Consider the following 11,468-nt stretch of genomic DNA (forward strand, 5'->3'; position numbering starts at 1 on the left):
TTGTATATCTATGTTTGCTTTTATGCTAATGACAGTAATCATATAGCGATCACTTGAAATGTTCCTTTGCTGAAGCACAAAAGGACTCCTTCCCGGCACCGGTCGCAAAGAAACAGATACTCCTTTCTGCTATTTTGTGAGGTGCGGCATGCCGATTGCTGTTTACCTTGACACCACACAGCCGTTCTTCCCGGCAACGGTTCCCGGTTTCGCTTTCCGATTCCCTGCAACTAAGCAAGATTCCTCTGATTTCATTACATTGAACGCAGACGTGTCGAGGGCTTTTAGAGGTGTAGCACTCAGTTCTGTACGCAGGTCAGAAGAAAGCGACGCGGCCAATAACGCCAAGAGAACGGCGTTCTCCGAGTTCTCCACTGCATCTAGCCGACAATGCGCTTTAATTTGTATGGAGGAAGCAGGCGAGAGCCACAATCATTGCGATCAAGTGAAGCAGTTGCGATAACGAGGCGCCAAGCCGGCGTGCATTGTGCAAGAGCAGCCCGTCCTGGGAACTTCCAAGCGTGGCGGCCCCTTGGTATCCGATTAGCCCGAAGGGGGCTGGGGATGCAATCAGCATGCAAACTATTCCGCAGATTCGTGCGCTCTCTTGTTCTGCGTTCTCGCCTAATGGGCCAATTTGCGCGAGCCCTTCTGAGTATAGCGCGCGCGGAAAGGCGGCTACAGAGGCTGACGTACGACGACAAGGATCCTCCGGCATCGTGCAGTTGCTAATAAGCAGCAAACCTTCATTAAACGCTTCGATGGCCCGTCCTAAAGTGGCACTTGCTGGTGCCACCGTGAAACATACGGCGTGGAGGCCTCGAGCGGTGCTTGCAAATGACGCGCCTGACGGCGGATTGGCCGGTGACTGCCGCAATTATTAAAGCTTCCACGCTTTTAAAAGAGCACCGGGTAAGCCACCCACAGCAGTAGCTCAGCGGCTGTGGCGTTGAATCAACAGGCACAGACTCTTCAGTTTGATATTTTTGGCAGCGGGGGTCTAACTCTGATGACAGTGAAAAGCAAGTTCATTGGTGCGCAATGCCGCCAGTGCCCGAGCGGAGGAGGTTAAAATAAATCTCGAGCTATGGCGTCCCCATAGAGCCCAGCTTTGTGACCCTATAGTGAACGAGGAGAACGCGGAAAGAAGCGAAACGCAGCGGCGCGGATACGTGACAGCCTGTTGTGCTGTCATGGGGGAAGGCCGTAATCCAGCTGAGTCGTCTCGCGGGAGAATGTGCTTGTGAAAGAATGGTAAGCATATTTAGTGCAAGAAGACGTTAGCGCAACCCAACTGTAGCACGAAGCTACAGAGGAAAGTCTTACCGGTTTCTCAGAAAAATACTTCGCTGTTGGAAAAAACAATTCGTCCTGCTACAGGATTCAAACCCATGACCAACGCCTTACCGGGGTGGCCGCTGTACCATCGGAGCTCACCAGGAGGCTAGCAGATCACTGGGCGTGGGTGAATCAATCGACAACTCGAAACGCTGGAAAACTGACCATGGCAAATGAGTTCTGCGCGAGCGCTCAGGGGGGAGGAAAGTTCATGAAAGAATTGTCATCCAGCCGACTGTAGCACAAAGCTACAGTGGGGTGGATGACAATTCTTCCCTTCCAGTCTCTTATTTGCATTTCTTTTAAATTTTCTGTAGAGCTTGTTTGTTTGAGCCGGCCGATCTTTGCTATTTACTGTTTGTCTAAGCGACAAGGCATCGCCTATGATGCCAACCTCTCCTACACACATTTAATAATAATAAAAAATAAAAGACACAACTGGTGGCTTGCTTTGTTCAAGGTGTTGGCGCCAGCACGCGGCGAGAAACACAGCGTCGGAGAATAACTTGCACCATATCATTGCGCTAAATTCTCTCTATCTGACGGTTAACTGCTATTGCTCCGAATGTACAGATGGTTTTCAGCAGAATGTGAACAGAATGTCAACAGTATGTTTTTGCGTCCGTGCCTTGAAATGTGTGTTTATTTTCTGCATTCAGCAGAGCAGAAGATCTGTCGAGCGGATTCCATTCCCAGTTGCATGAGCAGCTGCCGTGATCTATTGGTTAAAAGAGGCTGATAACGCAAGTCGTTGCGAGACGGTACGGCAGTACATTGACTCTGTTTTCATGCGACCACTCGGCTGATATCAAATTATTTTTTTTTCTCGACGGACCTGGACTACGTCTGCGAGGTCTATTCTTTTGCCTTGCAAGTTGATCTGCCTGCAGTTTGTTCAGTGGAGCTTTCGTGCGCCGACCAACGCTCGTAAATGAAACCTTCGTACGATACAAAGTATTCAAGCTCAAGCCTTCTGGTTTGTCTTGGTCTACCACAGCGTGCGTGTGCAGCAACAACAAATGCAATTGCTGCGGTCCAATTTACCACAAGCTAAAGTGCTGCGAAGGCGCGGGTGGTACATACTAGACTCTTTGTTTAGACCAACCCACCACTCTCTCTCTCTCTCTCTGTATATATATATATATATATATATATATATATATATATATATATATATATATATATATATATATATATATATATATATATATATATATTGCCGAACAGCATTGTTTCATCGCGGCTAGATACCATCTTCCCTTACGCCTGCGGCGACACAACGCAGAACGCAGCACCGACCGTCCTATCCTAACGCGTGAAGAAAAAAACAAGCGGGGTTGTCTGCCATTCTTGAGCTCAGTGATGGCGTACAGGGTTTGCGAAGTGTTTCTGTCATTTGCTTCTCCCGAGCCTTCGTGTTGTCACTTCGTGCCTCTTACCGCTAGCCGAGAAGCCACTGACATGCAAATATTTTAATACTGCCCGAGAAAATGCGCCTCACTGTTCGTGAAACACTTGACAGGCTCCATGCTTGCATGCTTTCCTCACATGCCCACATCTGCTGCCGAGAACCTATTACGAAGTGTGCTATATTTTAGACGACCTTACAAGTGGAGCACAGTGGCGATCAAGTCCTTCGAGTCTTACAAACCGATGCCGACATGTGTGCAGTGCCGGTGCGCACACATCAGCGAAGGGTGACTTGCCTTACGGATTTATCCTCACCAGCATCTGACTGCTCTTGCCAGGGAGATGCAGTGACTCCGTGCGAATTTGTTCTGATGGTACTTCTACTGTTGCTGTGGCCATTCCAGTAATCACCGTCGCCATTAAATTTGAGACGTAGGTCTTCACCCCGTCGACGTCTACGAAACATGCGTCCTTTAGGTGCGCGCTTCGGTTTGTTGCCCAAGTACCCTAACAAAGAGACCAATCTTGTGGGATTGATAAAAATATTCGCTTTGAAATCAAGGAGATCACCCGCGACCTGCGTGAAAAAAAAAAGGCAGTGGCATGCGGGGTCATCGTCAATAAGCACAGTGACGAAGCTCCTGGATCAGCACAGTGAACGAGGCCTGCCCCACGCAGGGTATTTATGTATCCGCAGACAGACTGTTTCGTGCATGAGGGTTATGCGCCCGTTATGTTGTGAGTTGGCACCAATTTGACAGCAGTTTTTAACAGTACGGATAGCAGACCACCCCATCTATGCACGATCGCTTCGGCGCATCTTCAGGAATAGACAAACCACTTAAGCGACGTCGTACCGTATTCGGAACAATGTGTTTAAAAAGGCACAGATATGTCAAATTGTCGCTTTCATTGTCGGTTAAGATATATATACAATGGTGTTACCTGACCAGAATGTATTCGGTTAAACCTTGATTGCAGAAAGAAAACAGCGATTTTGGCTGTACAGAACGTCGCCTGTTTTCTGTATTAAAAAAAAAAAAGCGCCGTTCTTGCCCCCACCGACCGAAATCGCACTCGGCTAAGATATTGTACATCTTCGCTGATGCCACTCGGCGGGTCCTGAATCAAAAGTGTGCACGCGAGACAGAGAAGGAGCAAAACGCTAGCCGCCGTGGTGGCTTATCGACAATGACGTTGCGCTGCTAAGCACGAGGTTGGGAGTGCAGAGGGACGCGGAAGCGGATAATCGGGGGCGAGGACTTACGGAGTCGCCATCTGGCGGAAGCGCCTCCCTTGCGTAGTATGAGGGATCACGCGGCGCGCTCCTCATAGTTTTCGCTTACGGCGTTCAATAAAAACACCACGCGGCAGCCCACCTGGACATTTATGTAAGCACACTCAAAACGAGGGAAGTTTTTTACTGTCGATATAATAATCTTGGGCAAATTCCAAGCACAGAATCGTTTACAGACGCTATCTCTTTACTGAATACGTAGAGTGAACGCCACTGCGCGTGGTCGCCACGATGGAGTCTCCCGAACCGGCTTCTTGCGTGAAAGGTAGGCAGACGCTGAGAGTGAACTGTGTGAAATATGTTCTTATAGTGGACTGTCTGTATGACCAAATGGGGCATAAAAGAATGAAGCCTCAATACAGCGATCGCAGCGACCGACTACGCGTCTGCATGCATGTCCGCGCACAATGTTTTGCTTTCGCTGTGAGCGCGTTTTTGCACCGTGCTGTAAGCTTTAGGCCGCAGCATATGAGCATTTGACAGTACATTAGCAACTATTGTTGCGTGGAAGCTATCAGAACTATTTAAAAATAATTTCGTTATAGAAATTTCAAAGCCTACGGCGACTGTGATGTGCCGTCGCGACGATTAAATCTTTTTTTGTCTTCTAAATTCTTGGACATTTCAATATTATTTCTCAAGTTCCGTCGCACTGTATGTTTATCGGTCTTCTCAGCGTGTGATTTCCCTCTGCTTCATATTCGTAATCCAGTGCATTAATTCATAACACAAACGTCACCATATGCCATGCCTTTTTTAATGTGCGTCTTACCACTCCCTTTCCCTTCCAGTGAACTTGCCAGTATCTAGCATCGACAAGTTCAGAGACCAAACCGTCATGATATTAGCCGGGCAGCGGGCGCGGGCGAGCGTCTCAGTGCGCGTTTTCTGCTACTCACCGAACATCGCAGTCCCGGCGCCGCAGCAGAAATCTTCCTCGCGTCTGTGCTTGCCGATGGCTGTCTGCCGGTTCTAAGTTTCGCGAGCCAAGCTTCACGCAGCTCCTTGTCCTGCGGCTACGTGTGAACAAGGCTGACACCGGGCTCCGTTGCGTACGTCCGGCGCTGCGGCACCGAGCAGTAGCGTATACCACGCTGCACGCCTCCAAAGGCAGCCACTAGCTACCTATTATGGTATTATCAAATGTTGCCAAGCGGTAAAGCTTCACCACTTAATCAGTACCACAGCGCAGGTGGGACATATAAACTTTCGTTTTCAGCTCGCATCGGCGCTTCCGAAGCAGCCGACGCGGCCGCTGTGTCCACGTGATCCCTCATGCCACGTCAAGCCGACGGTGGCGCCAGCTTTTCCAGTGGTGGAGCTCGCCCCCGATGCACTTTGCTGTCACTTGGAAGTACTACGTCCACCAGCGCTGTTGATGACCGCTTGGATAATGGTCTGCGCTCTTAAAAAGAAGTTATTGAAAAGTTTCTGCCTGCAGGCAAAACTTTAGCAACTGCATCAGTTACTGCGTCTCAGAAGTTTGCTAGCGTTTAGCTAGCTATTTACTAACTCTAGAACCATACAGGCGCAATCTTGGTAATGCGTAGAAATAATTATTTTCTCTCTTTCCCGTGGTGTAATGTGCCACTTGGTGGTAGTCTTGTAATGTGCCACTTGGTGGTAGTCTCAGTGCAGCATTTAAATCAAATGTAGGCTGTGCAGTGTTTGTACAGCAGGTCCGGCGGACCAATGGCACATCATGGGGGACTGTGCCAAGTTCCCGACGGCAGCTACCTCAAGGACTTACCCGCCCGAACTTCAAGGTGCACTGCAGTCTGCAGACAAGGACACACAACTGCAGACAAGGACACACAGCAGGCCCGGGCCGGGTGCGCTCGAAAAGCACAAGCCTCATGACCCACTACAAACAGGCCCAACTGGGGTAGCGCAGAGTAGGGTATAACCCCGGGTCGACGCTTGGCCAGCGTCACGACGCGTTAAAACGTTGGTTGGCGGCACTTGATTAACGTTCTTCCTATCCTAGTGCTTTTTCTTTATTTTGGACTAGAGTTTTGCGCTATGGTGGCTATATGGTATAGGTATATGTTTGTGTATTTCAAGGCATGTCGAAAAGTAGCTAGTTAGTTGTGCAGTGCAACTTGTTGTTGGGTCTTATCGTGTGTTTATTTCTGTTCAGTGCAATCAGTTTTCCGCAGCCTAACGTTCCTTGTACGGCCATTATGTGCCAATAGTTTGCAAATAGTATATCGAAACGTAAACGTGCGCATATGGTCCTTCTTTTTCCTTATATCATTAAATTAAACTGTTATGTGGTTTTACGTGCCAAAACCACGCTCTGATTATGAGGCACGCCGTAGTGGGGGACTCGGGAAATTTGGACCACGTGAGGTTCTTTAACGTGCACCTAAATCTTAGTACACGGGTATTTTCGCATTTCTCCCCGATCGAAATGGGGCCGCTGTGGCCAGGATGCGATCCCGCCATTATATCATCTCTCTTAGTATGCTTTAGTTGCACGTATCGCCAGAGGAGTTTTGACAATTGTAATTCAATGCGATTGCAACGGTTTCATTGCTACGCCGTGCCCTAATCGAAACTGGCTCGCGCAGACATGCCCTCGCTTTTCTAATGAGATTGTCGCTATACGACGGGATGCACGCGCGAGTCGTATCAAAGCGCTAGTTTGCTAGCGCTAGTGCGCACATCTTCGAACAGTTTTCAGATTATCTTCAAGTATTCACAGATGCATCTGTACACAGCGATGGTCAAGGCGCCTTTGCAGCTTTTTTCTGCCCTTCAACTGAAGTACAGGGTATCTTTCAAGTACCTCATCCAACTTCGTCAACAACTGCGGAGCTATAGCAGCGATTAATGTTGCACTGAAATACATGCAAGAGGAGTTAACTACATCGAACGTTGCTACCTTTACAGGCTCCCGTGCTGCCCTTAGCAGGCTAAAACGCAGTGAGATTGATTGTCCACTTGTGCGCAGCATTACTGACTGCGAGCAAAATTTAATCACGTGGGGTATCCCTCGTTGCTCAATGGATGCCTTCACAAGTAGGAATCGCCGGAAATAAAGAGGCTGATCGGCTCGCTTCAACTCGCGCTCATAACTGTGACTGCCCAGAAATTTTGTGCAAGCTTGATGACGCTCGTCTGCTGATTCGTCGCCACCTACTCAAGCAGCATCCAGACCAGCGCGTCGCAAATGGAACGTTGCCACCCTGTGTCCGCGGTCGAGGCTTGCCTCGTCGCGCTAGAGCACACTCAAGCTGAAGGTTGGCTGCGTGAACGTGCACGAGCGTTTATACAGACAAGTAAATGTGGCAAGTCCACTGTGAACGTCTTGCGGCTGCTTCGAGACACTTCAGCACCTGATATTCGAGTGTTCCGCTTTCAGTGCGCAGCGCATGTCGCTAGTGAGGGACTATCATCTCCTTGGCCTGCGGTGCACGACACTCGACGTATGTTTATACCCCAGTGGTTGTGCGTCTAAACCTGATCAGGCTCATCGCGCCCTACTTACTTTTCTAAAGTTAACTAACTTAGGCTCGCGTTTGTAGCGTCGAATCTATTCTATTCAACATTCTGTAGTAGCGTGACCTTCAGTGACCGGCCCTACTGTATGTGATCTATACTGTGTTCTACTTTAGTCTTTAGATTTGTCCTGTAGCTCTTCCTTTCCTCTTTCCTCCCCTCCTTCCTATATTCCATTTCTGTGTTGCTGTCACCTCCCTTCTGAAGAGTAGGCAGGCGTCGTGCCCCTTCCAGTGGCAGTTGCCAGCCTGCTCCTCGCTTTCCCGTTCCTGTTAATTGCTTATATGTGTTCAAAACAAAGAATAATAATCATAATCATGCGCTGGGAATTATCTCGCCTCTGCCTTTTAGACAATATCTATTATCCCAATAACGTACTTAAATCGCGCAGTATACAGCCTGCTCCTTTCACATCTTCATGCCTTGATCACCATTGCAAAGTTACGATACCTCAAGGAAACACGGTAACATATTCCGATTCACTTTTACCCAAAACTTGCCGTGACTAGAGTCACTTGCCCGCGAAGAACTTAGCAGGTCCTTTTGATGCCCTTTTCTTTTTGTTTTTACAATCGTTTTTTTTCTCGCCTTTTTCTTCTTCTTTGGCGCATTTCATCATCAACATCATCACCGCCATCATCATCATCAGACTATTTTATGTCCACTGCAGGACGAAGGCCTCTGCCTGCGATCTCCAATTGGCGCGTGTATGCGTGCATAGCTTAATGACCTGTGCGTTACCACGTCATTCCATGTATCTTATGACAACATGCCATTATTATCTCTCATTCAGTTTTATTGCTGCTTTTTCTGATTTATTATTGTTTTTATGTAAAGTGCTCCTTATCAAATTTGTAAGCGTTCTTTCTATGCCCCTCCCATCTACAATGTCGTAAAGCCTTGAGGGCACAATAAATAAATAAATATGGCGGGCGGCCGCGATCTTGTCGCACTTACGTTTTACACGGAACATCATGGCGACATCGACGATGATGACGGCGGCGGAAAGACGCTCGGACAAGACCGGACAAGACACGAGCACTTGTGCAGTTTTATTTCTTGTCTGCGTGCCTCTCTCTCTATGTATGTATGTATGTATGTATGTATGTATGTATGTATGTATGTATGTATGTATGTATGTATGTATGTATGTATGTATGTATGTATGTATGTATGTATGTATGTATGTATGTATGTATGTATGTATGTATGTATGTGTGTGTGTGTATGTATGTATGTGTGTATGTATGTATGTGTGTGTATGTATGTGTGTGTGTATGTGTGTGTATGTATGTATGTGTGTATGTGTGTGTGTATGTGTGTGTGTATGTGTGTGTGTGTATGTGCGTGTGTGTATGTGTGTGTGTGTATGTGTGTGTGTGTGTGCGTGCGCGCGTGCGCTCGTGTGTGCGTGTGTGCGTGTGTGCGTGTGTGCGCGCGCGCGTGTGTGTGTGTGTGTGTGCGTGTGTGCGCGCGCGTGTGCGTGTGTGTGTGTGTGTGTGTGTGTGTGTTTGTGTGTACATGCATGCGCGCGCGCCCGCGCTTGTGTGTGTGTTAGAGTGCATTACCTGAACGCCCATGTAGTCTGTAGCGCATTTTAAGGCCATATATCTCAAAAATGGTGGCATTCTTACGACTTGTACTAAGCAAACATGAGTACTGCTCGACTTCCCGACCTTGTAGCTTAGTGGCAATGGTGTTACGCTGCTGTGATAAAGGTCGCGGTTTCGATACTGGACGTGGCAGCCACATTACGATGCGGGCGAAATGCAAAAACGCTCGTGTACTTAGGATTAGGAGCACGTTTAAGGACTGCACGCGGTCAGAATCAGTCCCGAGCCCTCCGCTATAGCTACGGGCCTCGTAAAGATATCGGGGCTTTGGCACGTAATACGCCATAATTTTCTTTTCAAGTGCTTGATGTCAATTTCGCAAGTGCAATATGTGGTCTAAACGAGTAGTAGTAGTATTAGATGTATAAACTTTATTTCTGTTAGGGCTTTTGGGCGGTGAGCGGGTCCCTCATTCCAAGGCTCCACTTGTCTTTGTGGCTCGCTGGGCTTGATCGAGAAGAGCTCCTTGGCTCTCTAGATCTTCTCTAGCAAGCCGAACCTCCCACTGCCTGTTACTCGGCATTTGCGCCGTAAGGGGCGAATTGGAATTTGGAGGCCATTGAAGCCAATAATTTAAAATTTTATTTAGGCACCTTTTTAATTAGGCACCTGGGCATCAACATTTGTCGCGTAAGGAACGTCCGCCTGTTTCATAAATGCACCTTGAAAGGCAGTGCAACGCTATCTGTTACAGGCAATGTTTAAAAAAATCTGTTCCAACTAAAGATAAACAAATAAAAAATAAATAAAGAAAAAACAGATGGTATGCAAATAAAGCTCTATTCATGGACGACGCAAAATACGCTGGGCGTCAAATGGGAGCGAACCCTGTACTGCTAAGTTTTAATCTCCTATTCGTAAAACTGTAGTCGCTATTGTTACCCGTGTATGCATTCTACTTGTACATTTCAGCGTGATGTTTACTTGAATTTATCGGTCTTGAGTACGTTCAGGCGGAACTTTTACCGATGCAACATCAATAGGCTGTTATGAAGCTTTTCGAAGTATTCAACAAGCTTAATTGACTAGCTAGTCAATTGAAACGCATTTGGGTCAGGTTCAGGGAACCATGTTCAACTTCGTCAGTTCCTACACATTCTTTTGTGAAGTCCGCTTATAACAGCTGCCGATGCCATGAAAAACAACTACAAACAAGCTAATCACCTTTCACAAAGGTGGTGGTTCTTTTCGCTTTTTGTGAGCTTCACCCAATCCTCCTTGAGCGGTTGCTGAAACGATGTTACGCGCGTGTGACTAGGTCATGAACGCGTGTTTGTCAAGAAAGTGTTCTGAATTTTTTAGAATCTCTGGCTTTTGAAAATCTGTACTAAGCATCTTCTTACCAAACTGCTTTCGTCTGCAATATAATTTCTTCTTTGCAGTGCCAGCTTGTGGATTTATCTTCTCAAAATCAAAACTGCTTTCTATAGTAATCGCATAAATGTGTTCATTTTATGAAGATGCTACGAGGTATATTGAACAATTTTCAGATCGCGGAGAATCCCGCAACCAAATGATGGCCGATATATTTAACTACATTCGAATAAATGGTTGAGTGGGGCTGCGAGAAACATGGCAATGGAGGTTCCCGGGTTAATCTGGAACGCCTACAGTTTATACTTTGGCTGCACTCAAGCCTCAGTGGGCGAGCATTCACGCCTTCTGCCTCCCATCAGCCGTCGTCCTCCGCAATGAAACCGCCAAATCGTGCTCAGTGGCGCAAACTTACTGCTAGTAAGCCACTGCTGCTGGTATTAATAGATTTCGTGGAGACATCGAGTCAAAGAGAAGCCACTACACTCATTGTGTAACAAGTCCACACATCCTTCGTCTGTATGCAAGATATTGAGGTTCGCACTGTGCTCTCGGTTCACAGGCATCTTTCGATGTTACGCCGATAGTAGTACGGTGACCTTTCAGAAGTCCGATCAGAAGCCGAACGCCCAATCTTTTCTTCCGCTGCTGTAGATACGGCGAATGTGACCTTCACGACACAGCACGGAGGCCAGAGGCCGCGCCAAGCATCCTTTCCTTTGTTTTAACGTGTAAATGGAAGAATAAGAAAGTTGAGAATCAAAGCCTTTTGTACAGAGCAGAAAAGTCTCAGGATTTCTCCGTGCCATTCTACAAAATTGAAGCGGACGACGCTACTCTCACAGTCGACGTCCGCATCTCGAAAGCCTGCGCATTTCGGAGCAAGACGACGAACACTTGTGCTGGCTGGTTGCGCTATTTGCGTTTCGCTCTCTCTGACATGGGTGGCCGTAAAGGAAGGCCAGAAGGCACGCCTCGTGTTGAAAGCATTC

The sequence above is a fragment of the Dermacentor albipictus genome, chromosome 1 (genome assembly GCF_038994185.2).
Source record: "Dermacentor albipictus isolate Rhodes 1998 colony chromosome 1, USDA_Dalb.pri_finalv2, whole genome shotgun sequence".
Lineage (NCBI taxonomy): Eukaryota > Metazoa > Arthropoda > Arachnida > Ixodida > Ixodidae > Dermacentor > Dermacentor albipictus.